Below are 24,144 nucleotides of genomic sequence, written 5' to 3' on the forward strand. Positions count from 1 at the left end.
ACACCTACCTTCGGGAAACAACTTGCACTTTATAACTGGACAGGAAAACTGATGAGAGAGAGAAGGATAAAGGAAATGACAGATGCTGGAGACGGTTACTCCTGAAGCAGGGCCAAATCTCCTCCTCTACCTGGCAGGGCTGCTTTTCCGGTCAAGAGTTGACTTCCGGCAGAAAGGCACCCCCGCCCCACCCCCGCCCCACCCCCGCCCCACCCCCGCCCCACCCCCGCCCCACCCCCGCCCCACCCCCGCCCCACCCCCGCCCCACCCCCGCCCCACCTCCACCGCCAAGACTTGGCTGCAAATCTTCATCCCGCCCCCTTCCCCTCGCCACGCCCTCCGACTTACCCGTCAAGAGCAAGCTGAGTTTCTATTGGCCCATCTGTCCTTCACTCTGGGAGATATTCGAAACCGCGCAGCTCTGGAGCTCACATTTGAGTTCGTGGCGCTGAAAATCCGCCAGGTGTAGAAAGGAACTGGTTGCCTTGCTGGAGCTAGCGCTCTCAGGGGTGAGCGGCTGGAAAGGGAGAATGGCACGAAGGGCGGCCGGAGCAGGAGATCCAGTGGGTCAAACAGCCCCCCTCCAAGTGGGGGGCTTCAGTAGGCTGCTTCACTCCGCAGAGGCAGTCCATTCTCCTCCTCGCGGGCATCTTCGATGTTTCCTCACGCGGTTTTCTTCGCACCCCAGAGGTGGCCACGCCAGCCCCCATTCTGTCGCCCCTAAAGGAAAGTTCCTCCTAACGCCCCGGGCCTTCGCTGTTCTTTCACAGTGTTGCCGTTCTCCAGGAAGCAACAGTCCAACCCCAACGTGCTTACACTTTCCCCAAGTATCTATTACTATCCGCTGAACTTTTAATCTCTTTTATATTAATTACCTCGTTTCCATCACCACCACCATCAAAAAACGTTCTGTTTGTGTGCGACGGTAGAAAAATTGTCTCCCGAGCAATCTGCTGAGCGCCCCATGTCACGAAGGACGACTGGGATGTAGTGAAGGTCTCCTGGAAGGCGGCAAGTGAAACCCTTTATAAAGCGCTGTAAAAGAGTAAGTGATTTTCATTGCAGTTGCTGATTCTAATTGGTGATGGATTCGTATCTAATGCATAATGATTAAGTTTTTGATAGGAACCTGTTGAGGTATACCTATAATATTGGGGTTTTGAATATGATCCAGTCCTGAAACTGAGTAAAGTCATTAGGTTTGTGGGAGAACAATCAAACTCTGAGGAATGATCCAAAGCACGAAAGGAACCTCCGATTGACACCCCTTCACTCACCCTTTTGTGTCAGTTATAAAAAGACTTGAATTTCCACTGAGTTTCAAGACCATTTCAGAAGTTTTCAAATATAAATAATATAAATGTACAACTGCCCTACAGTCCCCTGCATGTGACTATGGAAATATCCTGTATTTCCTTTCCAGTTTGATAATTCAACTTAAGCTTCTGTATGTCCAGGCTCTAAAACAAAAGTTTTTACATTTTGGGGAGTCATAGTCCCTTTTAAGAACCAAAGAAATCAGGGAGTTGCAGATCTCACCCGGAAGTTAGGTGTTCAGTTCTCTCTAGTTCAGTTCTAGAAATTTATTTCTATTTTTTTTTTTTTTTTTTTTTTTTTTTTTAAGTTTTTCAATTTTGCTGATCTTTAGGTTTTTTTTTTTTTTTTTTTTTTTTATTAACGGAAAGAAAAAAAAGAAATTAACACAACATTTAGAAATCATACCATTCTACATATGCACTCAATAATTCTTAACATCATCACTTAGATGCATGATCCTTGTTTCTTAGTACATTTGCATCAGTTTAGAGGAACTAGCAACACAACAGAAAAAGATATAAAATGTTAATATAAAGAAAAGAAATAAAAGTAGTAGTAATAGTAAAAAACAACAACAACAAACAAACCAACAAGCAAACAAAAACAAAAAAAAACCCTATAACTCAGATGCAGCTTCATTCAGTATTTTAACATGATTACTTTACAATTAGGTATTATTGTGCTGTCCATTTTTGAGTTTTTGTATCTAGTCCTGTTGCACAATCTGTATCCCTTCAGCTTCAATTACCCATTGTCTTACCCTGTTTCTAACTCCTGCTGAACTCTGTTACCAATGACATATTTCAAGTTTATTCTCGAATGTCCGTTCACAACAGTGGGACCATACAGTATTTGTCCTTTAGTTTTTGGCTGGATTCACTCAGCATAATATTCTCTAGGTCCATCCATGTTATTACATGGTTCACAAGTTTATCTTGTCTTAAAGCTGCATAATATTCCATCGTATGTATATACCACAGTTTGTTTAGCCACTCTTCTGTTGATGGAGATTTTGGCTGTTTCCATCTCTTTGCAATTGTAAATAACGCTGCTATAAACATTGGTGTGCAAATGTCCGTTTGTGTCTTTGCCCTTAAGTCCTTTGAGTAGATACCTAGCAATGGTATTGCTGGGTCGTATGGCAATTCTATATTCAGCTTTTTGAGGAACCGCCAAACTGCCTTCCACAGTGGTTGCACCCTTTGACATTCCCACCAACAGTGAATAAGTGTGCCTCTTTCTCCGCATCCTCTCCAGCACTTGTCATTTTCTGTTTTGTTGATAATGGCCATTCTGGTGGGTGTGAGATGATATCTCATTGTGGTTTTGATTTGCATTTCTCTAATGGCCAGGGACATTGAGCATCTCTTCATGTGCCTCTTGGCCATCCGTATTTCTTCTTCTGGTAGGTGTCTGTTTAAGTCTTTTTCCCATTTTGTAATTGGGTTGGCTGTCTTTTTGTTGTTGAGTTGAATAATCTCTTTATAAATTCTGGATACTAGACCCTTATCTGATATGTCATTTCCAAATATTGTCTCCCATTGTGTAGGCTGTCTTTCTACTTTCTTGATGAAGTTCTCTGATGCACAAAAGTGTTTAATTTTGAGAAGCTCCCATTTATTTATTTCCTTCTTCAGTGTTCTTGCTTTAGGTTTAAGGTCCATAAAACCACCTCCAGTTGTAAGATCCATAAGATATCTCCCAACATTTTCCTCTAACTGTTTTATGGTCTTAGACCTAATGTTTAGATCTTTGATCCAATTTGAGTTAACTTTTGTATAGGGTGTGAGAGATGGGTCTTCTTTCATTCTTTTGCATTTGGATATCCAGTTCTCTAGGCACCATTTATTGAAGAGACTGTTCTGTCCCAGGTGAGTTGGCTTGACTGCCTTATCAAAAATCAAATGTCCATAGATGAGAGGGTCTATATCTGAGCACTCTATTCGATTCCATTGGTCGATATATCTATCTTTATGCCAATACCATGCTGTTTTGACCACTGTGGCTTCATAATATGCCTTAAAGTCAGGCAGCGCGAGACCTCCAGCTTCGTTTTTTTTCCTCAAGATGTTTTTAGCAATTCGGGGTACCCTGCCCTTCCAGATAAATTTGCTTATTGGTTTTTCTATTTCTGAAAAATATGTTGTTGGGATTTTGATTGGTATTGCATTGAATCTGTAAATCAATTTAGGTAGGATTGACATCTTAACTATATTTAGTCTTCCAATCCATGAACACGGTACGCCCTTCCATCTATTTAGGTCTTCTGTGATTTCTTTTAACAGTTTTTTGTAGTTTTCTTTATATAGGTTTTTTGTCTCTTTGGTTAAATTTATTCCTAGGTATTTTATTCTTTTAGTTGCGATTGTGAATGGGATTCGTTTCTTGATTTCTACCTCAGCTTGTTCATTACTAGTGTATAGAAAAGCTACAGATTTTTGAATGTTGATCTTGTAGCCTGCTACTTTGCTGTACTCATTTATTAGCTCTAGTAATTTTGTTGTGGATTTTTCTGGGTTTTCTACATATAGTATCATATCGTCTGCAAACAGTGATAGTTTTACTTCTTCCTTTCCAATTTTGATGCCTTGTATTTCTTTTTCTTGCCTAATTGCTCTGGCTAGAACTTCCAACACAATGTTGAATAATAGTGGTGATAGTGGACATCCTTGTCTTGTTCCTGATCTTAGGGGGAAAGTTTTCAATTTTTCTCCATTGAGGATGATATTAGCTGTGGGTTTTTCATATATTCCCTCTATCATTTTAAGGAAGTTCCCTTGTATTCCTATCTTTTGAAGTGTTTTCAGCAGGAAAGGATGTTGAATCTTGTCAAATGCCTTCTCTGCATCAATTGAGATGATCATGTGATTTTTCTGCTTTGATTTGTTGATATGGTGTATTACATTAATTGATTTTCTTATGTTGAACCATCCTTGCATACCTGGGATGAATCCTACTTGGTCATGATGTATAATTCTTTTAATGTGTTGTTGGATACGATTTGCTAGAATTTTATTGAGGATTTTTGCATCTGTATTCATTAGAGAGATTGGTCTGTAGTTTTCTTTTTTTGTAATATCTTTGCCTGGTTTTGGTATGAGGGTGATGTTGGCTTCATAGAATGAATTAGGTAGTTTTCCCTCCACTTCGATTATGTTGAAGAGTTTGAGGAGAGTAGGTACTAATTCTTTCTGGAATGTTTGATAGAATTCACATGTGAAGCCGTCTGGTCCTGGACTTTTCTTTTTAGGGAGGTTTTGAATAACTAATTCAATCTCTTTACTTGTGATTGGTTTGTTGAGGTCGTCTATTTCTTCTTGAGTCAAAGTTGGTTGTTCCTGTCTTTCCAGGAACCTGTCCATTTCTTCTAAATTGTTGTATTTATTAGCGTAAAGTTGTTCATAGTATCCTGTTATTACCTCCTTTATTTCTGTGAGGTCAGTAGTTATGTCTCCTCTTTCATTTCTAATCTTATTTATTTGCATCCTCTCTCTTCTTCTTTTTGTCAATCTTGCTAAGGGCCCATCAATCTTGTTGATTTTCTCATAGAACCAACTTCTGGTCTTATTGATTTTCTCTATTGTTTTCATGTTTTCAATTTCATTTATTTCTGCTCTAATCTTTGTTATTTCTTTCCTTTTGCTTGCTTTGGGATTAGTTTGCTGTTCTTTCTCCAGTTCTTCCAAGTGGACAGTTAATTCCTGCATTTTTGCCTTTTCTTCTTTTCTGATCAAGGCATTTAGGGCAATAAATTTCCCTCTTAGCACTGCCTTTGCTGCGTCCCATAAGTTTTGATATGTTGTGTCTTCATTTTCATTTGCCTCTAGGTATTTACTAATTTCTCTTGCAATTTCTTCTTTGACCCACTTGTTGTTTAAGAGTGTGTTGTTGAGCCTCCATGTATTTATGAATTTTCTGGCACTCCGCCTATTATTGATTTCCAACTTCATTCCTTTATGATCCGAGAAAGTGTTGTGTATGATTTCAATCTTTTTAAATTTGTTAAGACTTGCTTTGTGACCCAGCATATGGTCTATCTTTGAGAATGATCCATGAGCACTTGAAAAAAAGGTGTATCCTGCTGTTGTGGGATGTAATGTCCTATAAATGTCTGTTAAGTCAAGTTCATTTATAGTAATATTCAGGTTCTCTATTTCTTTATTGATCCTCTGTGTAGATGTTCTGTCCATTGATGAGAGTGGTGAATTGAAGTCTCCAACTATTATGGTATATGTGTCTATTTCCCTTTTCAGTGTTTGCAGTGTATTCCTCACGTATTTTGGGGCATTCTGGTTCGGTGCGTAGATATTTATGATTGTTATGTCTTCTTGTTTAATTGTTCCTTTTATTAGTATATAGTGCCCTTCTTTGTCTCTTTTAACTGTTTTACATTTGAAGTCTAATTTGTTGGATATTAGTATAGCCACTCCTGCTCTTTTCTGGTTGTTGTTTGCATGAAATATCCTTTCCCAACCTTTCACTTTCAACCTATATTTATCTTTGGGTCTAAGATGTGTTTCCTGTAGACAGCATATAGAAGGATCCTGTTTTTTAATCCATTCTGCCAGTCTATGTCTTTTAATTGGGGAATTCAGTCCATTGACATTTAGAGTTATTACTGTTTGGATAATATTTTCCTCTACCATTTTGCCTTTTGTATTATATATATCATATCTGTCTTTCCTTCTTTCTACACTTTTCCCCATGTCTCTCTCTTCTGTCTTTTTGTATCTGACTCTAGTGCTTCCTTTAGTATTTCTTGCAAAGCTGGTCTCTTGGTCACAAATTCTCTTAGTGACTTTTTGTCTGAGAATGTTTTAATTTCTCCCTCATTTTTGAAGGACAATTTTGCTGGATATAGGAGTCTTGGCTGGCAGTTTTTCTCTTTTAGTAACTTAAATATATCATCCCACTGTCTTCTAGCTTCCATGGTTTCTGCTGAGAAATCTACACATAGTCTTATTGGGTTTCCCTTGTATGTGACGGATTGTTTTTCTCTCGCTGCCTTCAAGATCCTCTCTTTCTCTTTGACCTCTGACATTCTAACTAGTAAGTGTCTTGGGGAACGCCTATTTGTGTCTAATCTCTTTGGGGTGCGCTGCACTTCTTGGATCTGTAATTTTAGGTCTTTCATAAGAGTTGGGAAATTTTCAGTGATAATTTCTTCCATTAGTTTTTCTCCTCCTTTTCCCTTCTCTTCTCCTTCTGGGATACCCACTACACGTATATTTGTACGGTTCACATTGTCCTTGAGTTCCCTGATACCTTGTTCAAATTTTTCCATTCTTTTCCGGATAGTTTCTGTTTCTTTTTGGAGTTCAGATGTTTCATCCTCCAAATCACTAATTCTATCTTCTGTTTCTTTAAATCTGTCATTGTAGGTATCCATTGTTTTTTCCATCTTTTCTACTTTATCTTTCACTTCCATAAGTTCTGTGATTTGTTTTTTCAGTTTTTCTATTTCTTCTTTATGTTCAGCCCATGTCTTCTTCATGTCCTCCCTCAATTTATCGATTTCGTTTTTGAAGAGGTTTTCCATTTCTGTTCGTATATTCAGCATTAGTTGTTTCAGCTCCTGTATCTCATTTGAACTATTGGTTTCTTCGTTTGACTGGGCCATATGTTCAATTTTCTGAGCGTGATCCGTTATCTTCTGCTGGCGTCTGGGCATTTAGTCAGATTTCCCCGGGTGTTTGACCCCACAGGTTGAAAGATTTTTCTGCGCAGTCTCTGGGTTCTGTTCTTCCTATCCTGCCCAGTAGGTGGCGCACGTGGCACACGCCTGTCTGTGGGTTCCACCAGCGAAAGTTGCTGTGGGTCCCTCAACTCTGGAAAACTCTCGCCGTAGGGGAGGTTCGGCAACCGAAGCGTCTTGGAAGAATGCCAGCCGGCCCGGGGTTCCAAACGCGGGGCGGGTCGCCGGCTGTCGCAGCACAGGAGAGCGTCCGGCCAAATTAGCTAGTCGGCCCGGGGCACCAAGCGTGGCGGGAGGGCGCCAGCTGTCGCAGCCCGGGAGAGTGCACTGCTCCCAGCCGACGGGGGAGTCACGTGTTTGGAAGGGATCCCCCGGTCACTGTTCTCCGCAGTCTGGGGATTTCCGACCCAACTATCTCAGTTGTTCCGGGGGGCCTCGTGTGGTGGGGGCACCAGCCGCCGCGGCCTAAGGGGACCGCCTGTCCAATTCTACCAGCTGGCCTGGGAAGGTGGAAGGGAGGGACTCCGGTCGCTTGCTGTCCCACCCAGGAAAGCCCGTGCCCCTTGGTGATCTCACCGGAGCTGGTTCTCCCAGATAGTCAGCCGTTCCAGGATGGGGTACGCTGTCCCTTTGATCTCCCTCGAGGCTCCGGGAGCTGCTCTGTATTATCTCCACTCCCCCAGTAGTTGTTCTGGAGGAGGAAAGGTGAGGGCGGCAAGGCTGTCGAGGCTGGTGGCGGAGGAGCACGGTGAAGGCGGGGGAAGAGGGCACCGTGTTGGTTGGAGAGCAGCCGGAGCAGGAGGGGGAGGAGGGGGGTAGGGAGGTCGGGCGGCTCGGCTGCTGCGGGGCGCGTGCGCCGCGCGGCGGTCCGGCGGAGAAAGAGAGGGGGTAGGGAGGTCGGGCGGCTCGGCTGCTGCGGGGTGCGTGCGCCGCGCGGCGGTCCGGCGGAGAAAGAGAGGGGGTAGGGAGGTCTGGCGGCTCGGCTGCTGCGGGGCGCGTGCGCCGCGCGGCGGTCCGGCGGAGAAAGAGAGGGGGTAGGGAGGTCGGGCGGCTCGGCTGCTGCGGGGCGCGTGCGCCGCGCGGCGGTCCGGCGGAGAAAGAGAGGGGGTAGCTCTATTTTTTTTTAAAAGTAGAAATAGCTAAGCAGCAAAACCCATTGCTTTACATGTTAAAAAGTGGCTATGCTATTAACTTCACACTTTCTTAAAACTTCTGGTTCCGAGGAAGGTGAGGATTGAGAAAGCTGAAGCAATTGGATTACTAACAAAATTTCCAATAAGCACTGGTTTAAGAATTTTAAAGGTGTCAATGAAGTACTTCATAAAGTTATAGGAAGGCCATTCATAGATGAGGGTAGTATATGGACACAGAGACATAAGAACTAGGTTTACAATATTTTGCAGGCCATTTTGTGTTAACATAAAAATTGGGAAAATTATTGATCAAGAGGAATAGCAAAAATAATTTACATGCCTCAACTTTGGGAAGTTTTGTATTAAAAATAATTTTCTTTGGGAAATACTTATACCATGTCCTGAAGATAGTCTTCTACATCCTCTTCTGAACTATTTCAAGCACTAGAACTTCAATTCACCAGGAATTTATTTTTGTGTATGATGTGAGGAATTGCTCTAACCATTTTTTTTTCTATTGTTCCCCGGCCATTCAGCACACCGTGGCCCAAGGGCCAAATCCTGGCCATCATCTGTTTTTGTAACTGAAGTTCTATTGTTACACAGCTACATGCATTAATTTACATATTGTCGTCTGTGGCTGCCTTTTATGCTACATCAACAGAGTTGAGCAATTGCAACAAAAGCTATATGGGCTGCAAAGCCTAAAATATTTGCTCTCTGGCCCTTTACAGAAAAAATTTGCCAACTCCTCTAACAGGGCATTCTTTCTCCACTGAATTAATAATGGCGTACTTGTCCCAAGTGAGTACCTCTGTTTTTGAGCTCTCTAGTCTGTCTAATTGGTCTAGTCCTGCATCTATACTAAAGTGCCTTAATTACTATAGCTCTAAGATAAGACTTGATAGCCAGAGGATGAACTGCCCCCACCAATTTGTTCTTTTTAGTTATTTTTGGCTCTTATAACCTCCATATGAATTTTAGGATCAGCTTGTTAAATGTAGTGGGATATCTTTTTGAAGTTTTATATAGTTATAGTAAATGTACAGATAAATTTGGGAAGAAGATTCATCTTTACAATATTCATTCTTTCAATACATGAACATGGTATATCCTGGTGATCGCATGTCTTTTAATGAAAAGTTATAGTCCTTAAGATTGTGACTGTGGATCATATCTGGATTTGAATTTTGGCTCTATACAATATTACCTGTAAACTTGCACAAGTTATTTAACTGCTCTATGCCTTATTTTCCTTATAATTACTGTTATAATTATTCTTATAATAACTATTACTATTATTAATATTATAATAATAACTATTATTATCATTGCTGTCTCATAGGGTTGTAAGGATTACTATGAATGTTTGTAAAGCACATGGAATAGTGCTTGGCAATCTTAATTGCTCAGTGAATATTAACTATGATTATTAAAGAAATATTGCACTTCTTTTAGATTTTTCCTTACTGTCTTATACCTAAATACTCGTTTTTAATGTAAATGAATATATTCTTAAAAATTGTTTTCTAACTATTGCTAGTATATAGGAACATGCATAGATTTCTGTCCAGAAATTTTGCTGATCTTAGTTATTAATTTTAATAGTTTGTAGATTCTGTTAAAATTTGTGTGTAATTACTGAGTGAATAATTGTAGTTTTTTTTTTCTTTTTTACATTTTTATATTTAAAAAAATTTTTTTCTTACCTTACTTCCCTGGCTTGAATCCGTAATACAGTGTTGAATAGAAGCAGTGATTGAAGGTGTCCTTATTTGAATGGTGTTCTAGTTTGCTAGCTGCCGGAATGCAACACACCAGAGACGGATTGGCTTTTAATAAAAGGAGATTAATTTTGTTTGTTCTTCAGAGGAAAGGCAGCTAACTTTCCACTGAGGTTCTTTCTTATGTGGGAAGGCACAGGATGGGCTTTGCTGGCCTTCTCTCCAGACCTCGGGTTCCAACAACTTTCCCCCGGGTGATTTCTTTCTGTATGTCCAAAGGCCTGGGCTGAGCTGTGAGTGCTGAGATGAGGTATGCTGAGCTGCTTGGGCTGTGCTACGTTGGGGTCTCTCATTTAAGCATCAGCCAATTAAGTCAAACGTCCTTCGTTGCAGCAGGCACACCTCCTAGCCGACCGCAGATGTAAATCGGCAACAGATGAGGTTCACGTACCATTGGCTCATGTCCATAGCAACAGAACTAGGTGCCTTCACCTGGCCAAATTGACACCTGAATCTAACTGCCACAAATGGTAATGCTTATTATTTTATTTTTAATTTAGAACAAAAAAATTATGAATTTATCAAATGCTTTTTCTATATGATCTGTGTTTTTCTTAATTTCTTACTGTAGTAAATTACGTTAACAGATTTTTCAATGTTAAGTAATCCATGCATTCCTGGGATAAATCCAACTTGATTGCAATGAATTTTTTTTATTACTATACTACTGGTTTTGTTTTGGTAATATTGTATGTAGGATTTTTCTATATATATCCATAAAAGGAATTGTGTAGCCTAAAATTTTCAATTTTCAAACTGTCCTTGCATAGTTTGTTATCAAGATATGTTAACCTCAAAAAATTGAAGAATTATGGCAAGTTTGTTTGGTCTTTCTGTTTTCTGAAATTATTTAAGATATAGATTATTTCTAAATTGAATGTTTGGCTCTTGCTTATAAAAAACTACTTGGACCTGGAAATGTTTGATCTTTCTTACAGTTTTTAGTTTTTAATTTTGAAATAACTTTAGGCTTATAGTAACAGTTGCAAATATACCACATTTCTCCAATGTCAAACATGTTTTCCCTAAAGTATCAACTCAGTATCATGTGTGACCTTTAGTTGTCATGTCTCACCTTCAGCCTGAAACAGTCTGTCTTTCTATGATTTTAGTTGCCTGGATAATTTTGAAGATTTCGTGTGGTTTTGTAGAAATCTCTCAATTTGAATTTGTCTGATATGATCTCATGATTAGATTTATTTTATTACTTTTATTTTGCCCAGAATAGCATATCAGTGTCCTTCTCAGAGCATCCTTTCAGGAATATATGACACCTATTGCCCAAGCATCGCTGATGTTAAGTTTGATCACTTCGTTATATTATCTGCTTTATTTTCCCACTGTAAAGTCGTGGTTTTATTCTTTGTAATTAATAAATGTCTCATGGTAATATACTTTGAGATTATATAAATATCTTGTTCTTACAAATTTTTTTTCACTAGTTTTAGCATTGACTAATGCCAATGATGATTCTTGTCTAAAACACTTATAACCATGGTGAATGCTGCATGATGATTTTCTACTTTCATCATTCTTCATTCATTAGTTGGTATTCTGCCAGAAAGAGGAAGTTGCCTTTCTCCTCCATTTATTTATTTATTTATTTATATACCATTATGGACACTTTTTTCATTTTTCAAATTATGCTAAAATACATATAAATTTCACCGTTTTGACTGTTTTAAAGTATAGAATTCACTGACATTTAATCTATGCACAATGTTGTATAACCATTACCACCAGCTAGTTCCAGAACATTATCATCACCCCAAAATGAACTCCACACACATTAAGCAGTCACTTCTCATACTCCCCTATACCCAGCCCATGACAAACACTAATTTGCTTTCTGTCTCCATGAATTTACCTATTGAGGATATTACATATAAATGGAATCATACAATATGTGGCCTTTTGTGTCTGACTTATTTCATTTCCAATAATATTTTTAACTTTTTATTTTGAAATACTTTTAAACTTACAAGACAGTTACAAAATCAATACAAATTCCATATAGAGAACTCCAACATACCCTTATTCCTCCATGTACCCAGATCCACCATTATAGTATTTTGACATATTTATCATACCATGCTATCTATCCATAGTAGATCAGAGCATCTGTCTATTCATCTGTCTACCTGTCCATTTACCAATCCATTTTCTGGACATGTGAGTGTAGATTGTATACATCATGCTGCTTGAATACTTAATACTGCCATGTACATTTCCTAAGAACAAGGATATTCATTTATGTATCCACCTTAAGTAGCAATTATTAAGCTTAAGAAATTTAACATTGATATAAAGCTCACAGTCTATACTCCAATTTTTTTCATATATCCCAGTAATATCATTTTCAGCCTTCTCTCCTCCCTTATTGGATGCTTTCCAGGATCATATATTGCCTTGAATTGTCATTGTCTCGTTAGAGACATTGCTCCTTTTTTTTTTTTTTAATGGGTGCGTATATACAACATAAACTTTTCCATCTCAACCATCCTAAGCATGCCATTCAATGGGATTAATCATGTTCACAATATTGTGGTACTCTCACCACCTCCCATTACAAAAATTTTCCCCAAGCAGAAACACTGCACCCCGTTCTCATTAACTCCTCATTCCCCTGCCTACCACCTCTGGCAACGTATACTCTAATTTTCTGTTTCTATGAACTTTGATATTCTCCAATTTTTTTTGTAGTTACCGTGGAGCTTAAATATAAGGTCCTAAATCTATACAATCTTGTTTGCTTTGATACCAACTTAACTTCAATAGTATACACAAGCTATATCCTATGCCCTTCCAACTCCCCACCTTTATGTAGCTCTTATCACAAATTAACAAATAAACATAAATTATGAGTCCAAAACCATTAGTTTATCCTTAATTTTTACATAATTGCATTTTATATCCTGTAGGAAGTAAAAAGTGGAGTTACAAATAAAAAATACAATAGTACTGGTATTTGTTTTTATACTGTGAGGTAAATATCATAAATAAAGAGGTCTTTATTTCTTCAATAGACTTCAGTCTGTTGTCTGTTGTCCTTTTAATCTGCAAAACTGTCTTTAGCTTCTCTTGTAGGACTGGTCTATTGGTGAGTAGCCCCTCAGCCTTTGCATAATTTTATGCATACAAGTACTTAATGTTGATGAAGTCCAATTAATATACTTTTTCTTTTTCTTTTGCTCCAGGTTCATAAAGATTTACCCTATTTTTTCTCCTAAGAGTTTTATAATTTGAATTTATACTTTTAGATCATTGTTCCATTTGAGTTAACTTTTGATATTTTGTGTGCTAGGAGTCTAACTTCATTCTTTGGCATGTGACTGTCCTATTGTCCTAGCAAAATTTATTAAAGATACCTCTTTTTACCTGTTCAATTATATTTGATCCTTGTTGCAAATCAGTTGACCATAAATGCTGTTTAAAATGCTAAAGAAAAAATTCTTTCATATTCTTAGATCATTGACTGTTTTGTTGTTTTTCTTAATTATGAAAGGATGTTGAATTTTTCAAATGCCTTTTCTGTATCAGTGAATTGATAATTTTTTCTTCATGCTATTCATGTGGTATATTACAGTGATTGATTTTTGTGTGTTGAACTACCCTTGCATTCTAGGGATGCATTCCACGAGGTCATGATGTATAATCCTTTTAGTACGCCATTGGATTCATTTTGTTAGTTTGTTGAGTATTTTTGCATATATATTCATAAGGAATATGGGTCTGCAATTCCCTTCTTGTGATATCTTTGTCTAGTTTTGGTATGAAGATAATACTGTCCTTAGAGAATGAGTTAGGAAGTGTATCCTCCCCTTTTATATTTTTGGAAGAGTTTGAGAAGGACTGATGTTCATTCTTCTTTAAATGTTTGGTAGGCTTCATCAGTGCAACTTTCTGTTCCTTTGCTTTTTTTTTGTTGGAAGGTGTCTGGTTACTGTCTCTGTTTACTTATTATTGATCCATTCAGACTTTCTATTTCTTCATAGGTCAGTTTTGGTTATTTGAATGTGTCTAGGGATTTGTCCATTTCACCTAGGTTGCCTAATTTGTTGGCATAAAGCTGTTTATTGTATTCTTTTATTTTTTTTTATTTCTGTAAGGTCAATAGTATACATCATACTATAATTCCTGATTTTACTGGTTTGAGCCTTTCTCTTTTTTTGTCAGTCTTGCTAAAGGTTTTTCAATTTCATCAATTAACTTGGTTTCATTGATTCTCTCTATTGCTCTTCTTATAGAAACTAATACCTTAAGTCTGACAAAATGCATTCATTTTGCCTGTTTTTTTTTTCTTTGCATGGGCAGGCACGGGAACTTAGGTCTCTGGTATGGCAGGTGAGTACTCTGCCTGCTGAGCCACTATGGCCTGCCACATTTAGCCTGGTTTTTTGAACTTTATGTAAATATATTCACACAGTATGTTTTTTTCATTTTCATTTGTGGCTATTTTTGTTTCACATTATGTTTGTGATATTGGCCCATATTGTTAAAGCTTATAATGATTTGTTTATTCTAATTCCTCTATAGTATTCCAACTTGTAAATAAGTTATATTCATTTATTACACTATAGGGGGTTATTTGGCTTGTTTCCAGTTTTAAGCTATTATAAGCAGATTTGCTGTGAACATTCTTGAACATGGCTTTTGGTGAACATACGTATTCATTTCTGTTCAATATACTCCAGAAGCTCAATTTACTAGATTCTTGCTTTATGTGTAGATTTGCTCAGACAGTTTCCTAGAGATATTTTCTCAATTTATACTATCCCTTCAAATAATATATATTTTCCAATATGTACTATTTAAGGAAATTTCAGTTGCTTTATATCCTTTCCAAAGTCTAGGCATGGCATTTTGTGGTCCCCCCCTGCCCCCACCATTTTTCCTGATTACTGGTGATGTGAAATGCCTTTTTCATGTGTTCATTGGCCATTTGGAATCCTCTTTTATGTGGTACGTATTTATGTCTTCTATCCCAATTTTATTGTTGCTTGCCTTTTTTTTATTGTTTTGTAGGTATTTTTCTAAAATTCTGAATAGAAGCCCTATGTAGGATACAGGTATTGAGAATTCACTTTTCTACTTAATCATGTTTTTTTTTAAATCAGTCTATGTTATTGTTAATGCTTTTTATATCTATTTCTAAAGTCTAGATTTATTATTTATCCTGGATTGATTTTGTTTTTGGTGTGAGGTAAGATAAAGGGTCATTTCCCCCACAATGTAAATATCTAGTTAATTCGAGTGTCTTATTGAAAAGATCACCTTTAACCCACTGTACTGTGTTATAAATCAAGTGATGATATGTAGGGTTCTATTTGTATACTCATTCTTTGTTGGTCTGTTTTTTTCATTTCAATATCATATTGCTTTGATTATTTAGATTTCTAGATATTATTTGATAGCGTATACCCCTCTAGCATTATTATTCTTATCAAAAATGGACTTGCTATTGCATTGCCATATAAAACTTAGAATCCACTTGTCATTGTTTTCAAAAAAACCTACTAGAAATTTGATTGGGATTACACTGAACCTATGGGTCATTTTGAGAAGAATTAACACCTGTACATTATTTGGTCTCCCAATGATTGGTAGTTATTAGCACACAGGTTTATGTAAGTCTTTCATTAGATATTATTCCTAGGTGTTTTTTTTTTTGATGCTATAGTAAGTAGTATAGTTGTTGTATTTTTTAAATTTCATTTTTCTGTGTGTCTTGTATGTAAAAAATGCAATACATTTGTATTCAGTGACTTTCCTAAATTTGTCAATTCAAGTAATTTTACCTGAAGCTTGGGATTTTCTATTTGAAAATCATGTCACTTGCTAACAATAACAGCTTTACCTCTTTTCTTCTAATACTTTTTTATTTTTATTTTTTTGCCTTTTGGATTTGCTGGACTGTCCAATATGATTGTGAAAAGCAATGGTGATATGTTTGTCCTTGTGTTACTTTCAGTCTTATGGGAAAACAATAAATATTTCTCCAATAAATATTATGTTTGCATTGTGATTTTACTGTATACTCTTTATGAGAATAATGATGTTTCTTTTTCTCTTTGCTGGCTAACAGGTGAATTTATTTTTACAACAATAATGCTAATTATTTTATTAAATACTTTTTCTGCATCTATTGAGATGATCATATGATTTTTTTTTGCCATGACTTTGTTAATGTGATGAGTAATAATGATTTTCAACTGTTAAACCAACCTTAATTTCCAGGAATAAGTCCACATTGATGTGATTTATTATAACTTCAAAGAAATCTCTGTATGTGATTTGTTAATGTTTGGTCTGGGATTTTTGCATCTGAGTTCATTAAAGAGATTGGCTTGAAATTTTTTATTTTTGTAACATGATAGATTGATGATATCTAGATTATGCTTGACTAAATAAATTTGGAAGCTGTTGCTCTTTTGGTATTCTCTCAAGGAATTTGTGTAATTTGGTGTTATTTCTTCCTTAAATATTTGAGAAAAATTCACCATTGAATCCATCTGGGCTTGAAGATTCCTTTGTGAAAAGGCTTGTAGGTCCATTTCTTCAATATAGGCCAAAGCAAATTTCTGTTTTTTTATGCTAAGTTGTGATTTCTCTGAATTTTTCTATTTCATTTCATATTTCAACTATATTAGCATAAAGCCTTTTATCAGATATCCTATTTTTGCCTTCTGGGAAAGATTATGGAGTAAGCAAATCCAGAATATAGTCCTCCCAGCAAAACAACTATTGAACAAGCAGTAACTATTTCAAAACTCTGGAGGCCAGAGGAACACTGTACAGCATTCAGGGAAGAATAGAGAAAGAAGCAGATAAATTAATGAACTGTAAGGTACTCTTTCCACATGGTGGCTCTTGGCACCAATCCCACATTCTTGCAGCTTGTTTTCATGGAATCCTGTCCCTGGCTAGCTGTTGGTGACCAAAAGGGATGTAAAAATCCAGTTCCCCAAGCATGGGGTGAGTATGGCCAATAGCTGATCATGGCCTTTGATTTGCAAATTTGAATCATAGGGAATGGAGGTGGCTGAATGATGCACTGACTGTGAAGTAGATTGGCAAACGATGGTATATACCTGTGATCAAATATTGTGCTGCTACAAAAAGGAACAGAGTTGTGAGGCATGCAACATTGTGAATGAACCTGTGTAATGTTTGATGAGGCAAAATAAGCCAGAAACAAAAGGGCAAATATTGTATGGTCTCATTTAGAAAATACTTATAAGAAAACAGGGATCTAGATTGTAAGCTCTTTTAGCAGTCTTATTTAGTCCAGAGTGGTAATTGTTATTTCTGGATTTTGAGAAGCTGTTTTATATGAGTATAACCTGGTATTTAGAGGTAACAGCAAAGCCCGTCATGTCGGGATTAAGGTGGTTCGGAATACAGGGGTGAAAAAGACATTGTCTGTATTTTAGAACCTCATCTACTCTTTGAGACCAAAGGCAGAAAGTTTTATTTTGTCTGGAACGTAAATTTTCTTGAACACATGATCTAGCTCAACCTGTCTGGATAGGTCATTTAAACAATCCAAACACAGGGAGCCCAGAATAAGAATGAGAGCCTTTAATCCTATATAGTTAATAAAATGCCTGGATAAATCACAGAGTGTATTAAACAGATAATCAGTAAGTTTTGTCAAAGTTGCTTGAGGGATGGGGGAAAGAATATGGAACTGTTGAACTTAACCATCAGTGAGCCCCCTGATACTGTGTCAGACATTAAGGATACCCAAATCAATAGGCCAAGCCCTTGATCTTAAGACTTGCTCTTGTGAAGTTTATGTATGTAGTGGAGAAGTTTAGCCTAACTATAGGTATGCCTAAGAGTTACCTCTGGAGGACCTCTTTGGTTGCACAGATGTGGCCTCTCTCTAAGCTCAACTCTGCAAGTGAAATCATTGCCCTCCCCCTTGTGTAGGACATGACATCCAGGGGTGAAAGTCTCCCTGGTGGCATGGGAGATGACTTCCAGGGATGAGCATGGCCCTAGCACTGTGAGACCAACAATGCCATCCTGATCAAAAGGGGGAAAAGAAGTGTAACAAGTAAAGTATCAATGACTGAGAGAGTTCAAATAGAGTTGAGAGGCCACTCTGGAGGTTACACTTATGCAAGCTTCAGTTAGACATTGCTATCTGTTATAGCTTGCCAAACCCCAACGAAAACCTTTCCTGCCAATCCTAAAGAGCACCTAGGGCATTATATAAGATTCTACAAAAGTCCCATGCACTACGGCAAACTTTCCAGAATCCTACAACCTTCAAATGGGTCCCTGGACCAGACAGGTCCTGAAATGCAGAGGGTCCACCCTCTCCAGAATATCAACTGGTTTCACCCCCATCCCATATTATTGACAGCCCCTTCCAGCATGAAAAAGTTAGAATGGGCATAATCCAAATACCTGTAAAGAGTGGGAGAAAGATAAAAGGTGATTGTAGAGTTATATAGAGAAGGTAGGGTTTAACAAATGAGTATGATTGCTGAATCATTATATTGATATTGCTTTTAGTCTTAGAACAGCTAGAATTAAAAACCTAAAATTTTGGAATTATAACCCATACCAAACTCTGAAATATATTCTACAACTGATTGTTGCAATGTGCTTTGAAATGTATTGCTTTTTCATGTGTTACTTTTCACAGAAAAGAAAAAAAGTTGATTGTGATGATAAATGCACAGCTATATGATGAAAAGATTAATGTAATCATACACTGCATTAAAGAATAAAGAATTTAAAATCTTAAAAAAAGAATTTGGATCACAGAGACCCAACTCTGACATAGCCATTTTTTCAATCCTGCCACAAAGAAGTCAGAGGCAGCTTTTGTTCAGTCCTTTCCAAACAGGAATGGAGGTGATGGAGATTTAAAAATGCAGTGCTTCCTCCAGGCTGTGGGGGACAGTCAGCTGAAGAGCTGCATTTGCTGGGAAGGCCAGGAAGGCCCAGCTTTGAGAAGCTTTTAGAATTTTTCGTGATCCCCTCCCCAAGACACTTTGGAGCCAATCTGCATCCCCTTTGTAGGTCCTTGGCCCTGTATTGGTTGGGAAAGACTGATGTGGGAAAGTCCTCTTTGGGGTGATACTCCTCTCAGATTTTGCCCTCCAGTCGAAAGCAGTGTGAGACAAGGAAGGGAGTGTAAAAACTATAGAGGCAGATGGGACTTGGCAAATCAAATACCTGGGAGAATAAAGTCTGTCTCCTGGAAAGAGAGGGAAGAACCAAACTCTTGTAAATAGGAAAACTGCAATACAAGTAAGAAGAAAAAGCCCAGGACAAGACAGAGGGCCAGAAGGACAATAAAAACCCCACAAACCATGTTCACTAGGGCAGAACTTCCTGATAGGAGAACTAACGCTCAAGAAAATCTCTGTCTTGTCACTAGCTGGTTATAAAAAAAAAGAAACATGCATGTCAAGGAATAAATCCCAGAGTTAACATTTTAAGATATTAAAAGGAGAAGGTTGTGAAAGCTGCAGTGAAATGAAGCTGGAAATCAATAACAAAGGGAGAAATGGAAAATACATAAATATATGGAAATTAAACAATATGGCCTTAACTAATCGGTTAAAAGCATATATGAAATTAGGAAATATCTTCATGTAAATGAAAACAAAAATGCAACATACCTAAACTTATGGGATTCACTAAAGGCAGTGCTGAAAGGGAAATTTATAGTTCTAAATGCTTAGACTAAAAAAAGAATTCAGTCAGAGTTCTAACCTCAAAATTGGGAAAACTAGAAAAAGAAGAGCAAACTAAATCCAAAGTGAGCAGAAGGAAGGAAAAAAAACAAGTATTTGAGTGAAGATAAATAGAATGCAACACAAATAAACAGTAGAGAGAGTCAGCAAAACCGAAAGTTGTTTCTTTGAAAAGATCAGTAAAATTGACAAACCTTTAGCAATATGACAGAAAAAGAGAGTGAACAAATAACTAAAACAAATGAAAAGGAACACATCACTATGACTGCAATGAAATAAAAATAACTATAAACAGATAGTATGAACAACTGTATGCCAAATAAATAAGATAACATATAAAATGGACAAGTTCTTAGAAACATACAAACTACTTAACACTGACGCATGAAGATATAGAAGATCTCAACAAACCAGTTAGTAGTAAACAGATTGAGCCAGTAATAATAAACCTTCAACAAAGAAAAGCCTAGGGCAAGATGGTTTCACAGGGGAATTCTAGCAGACATTTCAGAAAGTCCAATTATAGTTTTGCTCAAATTATTCCAAAGAATGGAACAGTTGGATACTAGTTAACCAAATCCAACAGTATATTAAGATAATTATACAGCAAAAGAAAAGGAGATTTATCCCTGGCATGCAAGGTTGATTCAAGAAACTCAATTAATGAAATATACCATATTAACAGATTGAAGGGAAAAAACACACGATCATCTCAATTTGGTATAGAAAAGGCATTTATTAAAATCCTGCATCCTTTCATGATAAAAACACTTAGAACAGTAGGTGTAGAAGGAAACTTTCTCAACATAATAATGGGCGTGTATGAAAAGTTCCACAACTAATATCCTACTTAATGGTACAAGACTGAAAGCTTTCCCTCTGAGACCAGGAAAAAGACAAGGATCTGCACTGTCACCATTGTTATTCAACATTGCACTGGAAGTTCATGGCAGAGCAATTAGAGAAGAAACAAATAAAAAGGCATCCAAATTCAAAAAGAAGTAAAACTTAGCCTATTTGCAGATCATGTTATCCTATATACAGAAAATCCTGAAGAATCCACACACACAAATCTCCCAGAGCTAATAAATGAATTCAGCAAAGTGGCTGGATACGTACGTGATCATCATCCAAAAGTCAATAGTGTTTCTACACGCAAGTGAAGGAGAATTGGAAGGAGAAATCAAGTAGAAATTCCATTCACAATAGCAACTAAAAGAATCAAATATCTAGAAATAAATCTAACCAAGGATGTAAAGAATTTATATACAGAAAATTATGAACATAACTGAAAGAAAGTAAAGAACCTAAATAAATGGAAGGATATTCCATGTACATGGATTGGAAGACTAAACACCATTAACGCATCAGTACTATCCAAAGCAATTTATAAATTCAATACAATCCCAAAGAAAATGCCAATAACCTTTGCAGAAATGAGAAAGCTAATTATTAAATTTATATGTTGCCTCCTATGTAGGAGGCCAAGGTTTGATTCCTGGCCCATGCACCCCCTGCTCCCCCCCACCTCCCAATAAGAAGAAAGAAATTTATATGGAATGGTAAGGAGCCCTGCATGGCTAAAGACATTCTGAGAAAGAAGAATGTAGTTGGAGTAATCACACTTCCAGATCTTAAAACTTATTACAAAACCACAGTAATCAAAATAGCATGTACTTATTGGAGCTTGTGTTTTCCCCAGGGGAGGGGTGAAGCCCCACCCAGGTGAAATCCCTCCATCAAGGAATTCAGACACCAGGGCTTGGTAATTTGAAGCCATGAAAACCAGCCTACAACCTCTCCTCTGTCTCCACCATGTCCCCAGCAGGGAGAGTCTGCCAAAGTTAAAGATACCACATCATCTTATGCTGGTGGGACCTGCAGTCAGATAAGCGCCACATACTGGACAGGACAAGAAAAACAATGTCCAGAGACTTCACAGGAAAGTCTTTCAACCTGCTGGGTCTCACCCTCAGGGAAAACCGACACAGGTGACTCCTTCCTCCTGACAGGAGGCCAGTTTGGTCTGGGAAAATCTGGCTGGGGTCTATAATATCTAAGTACACCCTCCTAAGTGTGTGTGGGGGAAAGGCACCACACAAGCAGGGCAAGAAACAAGAACTGAAAAATTCTCCTCTGTTAAACAAAACTTAAGCTAAAGGTCCAGATAAAGCTGAACAGAATGTCAAAGAACAGATAGACAACAAATTCATCCAACAAGAAAATCCTAGATAAAAGAAATGAAAGCAATCTCCAGAATAAACTAATTAAGGTAATTAAATGCCTGGATGCCAACAAAAATAACAAACCACACTAGGAAAATTGAAGATATGGCCCAGTCAAAGGAACAAACCAACAATTCAAATGACATACAGGAGCTGAAACAATTAATTCAGAATGTATGAACAGACATGGAAAATCTCATCAAAAACCAAATCAATGAATTGAGGGAGGATATAAAGAAGGCAAGGAAAGAACAAAAAGAAGAAACTGAAAGTCTGAAAAAACAAATCACAGAATTTATGGGAATGAAAGACACAGTAGAAGAGATGAAAAAAACAATGGAAACCTACAATGGAGGATTTCGAGAGACAGAACATAGGATTTCTGAACTGGAAGATGGAACATCTGAAATCCGACAAGAAACAGAAACTATAGGAAAGAAAATGGAAAAATATGAGCAGGGACTCAGGGAATTGAAAGACAATATGAAGCGCACGAATATACATGTTGTGGGTGTCCCAGAAGGAGAAGAGAAGGGAAAAGGAGGAGAAAAACTAATGGAGGAAATTATCACTGAAAATTTCCCAATTCTTATGAAAGACTTAAAATTACAGATCCAAGAAGTGCAGCGTACCCCAAAGAGAATAGATCCAAATAGACATACTCCAAGACATTTAATAATCAGAATGTCAGAGATCAAAGAGAAAGAGAGGATCTTGAAAGCAGCAAGAGAAAAGCAATCCATCACATACAAGGGAAGCCCAATAAGACTATGTGTATATTTCTCAGCAGAAACCATGGAGGCGAGAAGACAGTGGGATAATATATTTAAATTATTAAAAGAGAAAAACTGCCAACCAAGAATTCTATATCCAGCAAAACTGTCCTTCAAAAATGAGGGAGAAATTAAAACATTTTCAGACAAAAAATCACTGAGAGAATTTGTGACCAAGAGACCAGCTCTGCAAGAAATACTAAAGGAAACATTAGAGACAGATATGAAGACAGAAGAGAGAGGTGTGGAGAAGAGTGTAGAAAGGAAGACTATGAGTAAAGGTAAAAAGAAGGAATATTAGATATGACATACAAAATCCAGAAGGCAAAATAGTAGAAGAAAGTACTACCCATGCAGTAATAACACTGAATGTTAATGAATTAAACTCTCCAATCAAAAGACATAGTCTGGCAGAATGGATTTAAAAACAGGACCCATCTATATGCTGTCTCTACTCAAAGGACACGAGGCCAAGGACACAAATGGACATTTACACACCAATGTTTATAGCAGCAGTATTAACAATTACCAAGAGATGGAAACAGCCAAAATGTCCATCAACAGACAGTTGGCTAAACAAACTGTGACATTTACATAAGATGAAATATTATGCAGCTGTAAGACAGAATAAAGTTATGAAGTATGTAAAACATGAATGGACCTTAAGGACATTATGCTGAGTGTGATTAGCCAGAAACAAAAGGACAAATACTGTATGGTCTCACTGATATGAACTGACATTAGTGAATAAGCTTGGAATATTTCCTTGGTAACAGAGACCATCAGGAGATAGAAATAGGGTAAGATATTGGGAAATTGGAGCTGAAGGGATATAGATTGTGCAACAGGACTGAATATAAAAACTCAGAAATGGACAGCACAATATTACCTAACTGTAATACAATTATGTTAAAACACTGAATGAAGCTGCATATGAGAATGATAGAGGGAGGAGGGCTGGGGCATAAATGAAATCACAAAGAAAGATAGATGATAAAGATTGAGATGGTGTAATCTAGGAATGCCTAGATTGTATAATGATAGTGACTAAATGTACAAATTTTAAAAATGTTTTTGCATGAGGAAGAAAAAGAATGTCATTACTGCAGTGTGTTGAAAATAGATGGTACTTAATATTTTAGAATTTCAACTAATGTGTGAGACTAAAGCAAAAAATGTTTATTTGGTACAAATCAATACTTTGACTAGTGCATCTCCTAATATAACTTATGTAGATAGTTGATTGAACACCTTAAGTATATGGAACTTTGTATAGGACATGAGATTTTGTTGGTTTGTCCAGATGATGCTCTGATGAATCCCAGAGTGATTTGATCAGTGAGTGGAAAAGTATTTGCAAAGTCCCCTTTGGAGAATGGTGAGAATGGGGGAAAACTCAACTTCCCCAGTTGAATTCTGTTTTTTTTTTACACGGGCAGGCACTGGGAATCGAACCCAGGTCCTCTGGCATGGCAGGCAAGCGTTCTTGCCTGCTGAG

The 24,144-nt window shown here is 37.4% G+C and overlaps 1 long non-coding RNA gene across 2 annotated transcripts in view; it reads right to left on the minus strand.

The window, feature by feature from the left end:
- Positions 1-161, minus strand: part of LOC143659683 (uncharacterized) — a 271,825-nt gene extending 271,664 nt beyond the window's left edge. For both annotated transcript variants that reach the window (XR_013163649.1, XR_013163648.1), the window contains exon 1: positions 9-161. This is a non-coding gene — a long non-coding RNA (uncharacterized LOC143659683). The remainder of the gene's footprint in view (positions 1-8) is intronic.
- Positions 162-24,144: the final 23,983 nt, after the last annotated feature.

The sequence above is a fragment of the Tamandua tetradactyla genome, chromosome 16 (assembly GCF_023851605.1).
Source record: "Tamandua tetradactyla isolate mTamTet1 chromosome 16, mTamTet1.pri, whole genome shotgun sequence".
In the NCBI taxonomy this organism is placed as follows: Eukaryota; Metazoa; Chordata; class Mammalia; order Pilosa; family Myrmecophagidae; genus Tamandua; species Tamandua tetradactyla.